The sequence below is a fragment of the Schistocerca cancellata genome, chromosome 2 (genome assembly GCF_023864275.1).
Source record: "Schistocerca cancellata isolate TAMUIC-IGC-003103 chromosome 2, iqSchCanc2.1, whole genome shotgun sequence".
In the NCBI taxonomy this organism is placed as follows: domain Eukaryota; kingdom Metazoa; phylum Arthropoda; class Insecta; order Orthoptera; family Acrididae; genus Schistocerca; species Schistocerca cancellata.
This window is the reverse complement of record NC_064627.1, coordinates 1,030,727,188-1,030,730,015: the sequence shown is the minus strand read 5'-3', so window position 1 is coordinate 1,030,730,015 and position 2,828 is coordinate 1,030,727,188.

The following is a 2,828-nucleotide window of genomic DNA, read 5'->3' as shown; positions in this document are numbered from 1 at the left end:
ATAAGCAACTTTGACAAAGGGCAGATTATTATTATGCAGAGCCTGTGAACGCGTATCTCGAAAACAGCGAAGCTGGTCGAATGTTCACGTGCTACTGTCGTGAGCGTCTACAGAGAGAGGTAGACGAACAATGAAACTGCCACTAGACGCTAAACGGTTGGACTTCCACGACTCTTCACAGAGCGTCGGTTAGGAGGCCTGTGTGCTCTGTAAAGTAGGATAGATGACGATCTATGGTATTTCTGCCGAAAGAGCACAATGCTGGTGCACGCACAACTGTTTTCTCAGCATACCGTTCATAGCACACTATTGAACGTGGAGCATTGCAGCAGACCACCCCTGTGTGTTCACGTGTTCACCGAACATCGTCAGCTACGATTGCAATTGGCACAAATCCACTGAGATTCGACCGCCGATCAATAGAAACGGGTCGGCTCTTCGTGTGAATCACGTTTTTGCTACACTAGGTTGCTGGTCGTCTCCACAAACGCCGTCATCGAGGTGAACGGCAGCTCGAAACGTGCAGCGCGCCACGGACGCTGGCTGGTGGGGGTAGTATTCTGCTATAGGAGAAATTCTCCTGCGCTTGCACGGGGCCTGTAGTAGTAATCGGAGACACGCCGACAGCTATGAACGACCTGCAACACTTCATGCTTAACGTCTTCCCGACGGCGATACTATCTTTCAACAATGTAATTGTCTGTGTCTCGGAGCTAGAACCGTGCTACAATGATTTGAGAAGCGTTATAGTGAACTCACGTTGATGTCTCGGCGACCAAATTCGCCTGATGTAAATCCTGTGGAACCCACCTCGATTGCTTTTCGGCGCCAACACCGCTTAAGCAAATCTGCGGCCCGTTATTTGCGCAAATTACGTGACCTGTGCGTAGGCATCTAATGCCACATACCTCCATAAATCCTTAATGCGGGTAACTGATGCGCAGAATCAGTGATGCATTTCTTTCCAAAGACGGACAATCAGTCTATTAAGCGGGTGATCATAATGTTTTGGTTCATCAGTGTAAAAGTATAACCTCAGGACACAGAAGCGATTCAGCAAACGCCCAGCGATGACGTACGAATTTTCCAGAATGTTGTCCTATCAAAACTTAAAAAGAATAAAATCTCAGCGTAATTGATTTAAGGGGTTTTTGGAAATCATATCGCGTTACTCTATGTGACAGAGATGCTCTGGAAGGTACAGAATTTGTATAAACTACACCTGTCTGCTAGGAATCATAGCAGTGAGCGCCTGAAGAAGCCGACTAAATCAGGTTCTGAACAATGAACAAAATGCAGTCATAGAAAGCTGAAAACAAACCACCCATCGGAGAAACAATTACACAGCCAAAGATCCTGAGACGAACATCTGAAAGGAAAACATTTATTATAATAGCACACCCTCCCATAGTTGAAATAATTAAATCGTTGTAAAAAATTACACATTTCCAGGTTTTCTGTTGCACGTTAAATCTGAATTGACATCACTTAAATGTGTTCGAATCACGTTTTCATTTTTGTGTCTGACATACGTGAGAAGTAGGTTATCTTAGGGATTCATTTCGAAAAAAGAAATCGTGTATCCCACCAATAGGTTGCCGGGTTCTCAGAAACGCTCATTATTCCCACAACGATCAACCAGGCACTGTTGGCCAAGAAGCCGTGGGTGCCACAGTGGTTCCGTCCCCCTGACCCTTAACTATTCTGAATTGTACACGGCTGGCCGATAATGAAAATCCGTGAGCATTCAAGTTCTGTAACTGTTCGAGTGCGTGACCGAATTAAGCGTCGTTTCGGTGTGAAACATGGACAACGGGAAGTCAGAAATGAAACGGTTTTAAGACTTTCAAACGTAGTGCTACAGAAAATTATTGGAAATCTAGTGGATTGATAAGGTATGCGGCGAAGGCGTCTTGCAACTGGTAAAAGAGAAAAATAGTCTAGCAGACAACATAACGAAACGAGTAGAGAGAAAAGTGGTGCTCATGTTGTGACGTGAGTCGTCGCTGAAAACAGTAGTTGAACGAATGACAGAGGAAGAGAATAGTGAGGACAGACCTAGGTATGAGTACACATGAGAGACCATCGATATGCAGTCACTTGTTACTAGCCAGATATTTTTACCTTTTTCACTGTCTCAGATTATCGTATACCAACTGAGTGTCGTGCGTTGTCCAGGTACGAATTTATTCCAATCTTCTATCAGTCCTTCCCCATCCGTATGTCCATGTCCACCGCCCGCTCTCTCTGTCCACCTCCTCCAACCCCCACTCTCTGTCCATCTCCTTCCATCCTTCTCTGTATCTCCTGACCCCCCCCCCTCCTCCTCATAGTCCATCACTTTCCCTGTTCAGCTCCTACCCTACCCTTTCCTTTCTGTATCCATATCTCCCTCTTCCTTCTCTCTATCTCTTCCTCTTCTCTTTCTCTGCCCATTCTCTCCTCCCCGTCTATAAAGTCATCTCCTTCTCCTCCATTTCTCTCTGCTTATCTCTTCTTGCCCCTGTCTCTGGCTATCTCCTCCTCTTTCCATTCTCTACCCATCACCTCCTCCTCCTATCTGTGCCTAACTCGTCCTTCCCCTGGCTACCTCCTCGTCCTTTCTTCTCCATCCACGTTATCACACTCACTCCAATAGGAGTTTGGTATTTCTCACCCACAAAGTATTTCTTTCCATATCGCAATTAATATGTGTACCAAATTTGAATGAAATCGTTCCAGGAGTTTATGGCTTTGCCCACATAGGCACACATCAAATATATTTCACACGTGTTTAACATATTTCGCGCGTATTTTTACAAGTATTTCACCTCTATGTCTACGAATTT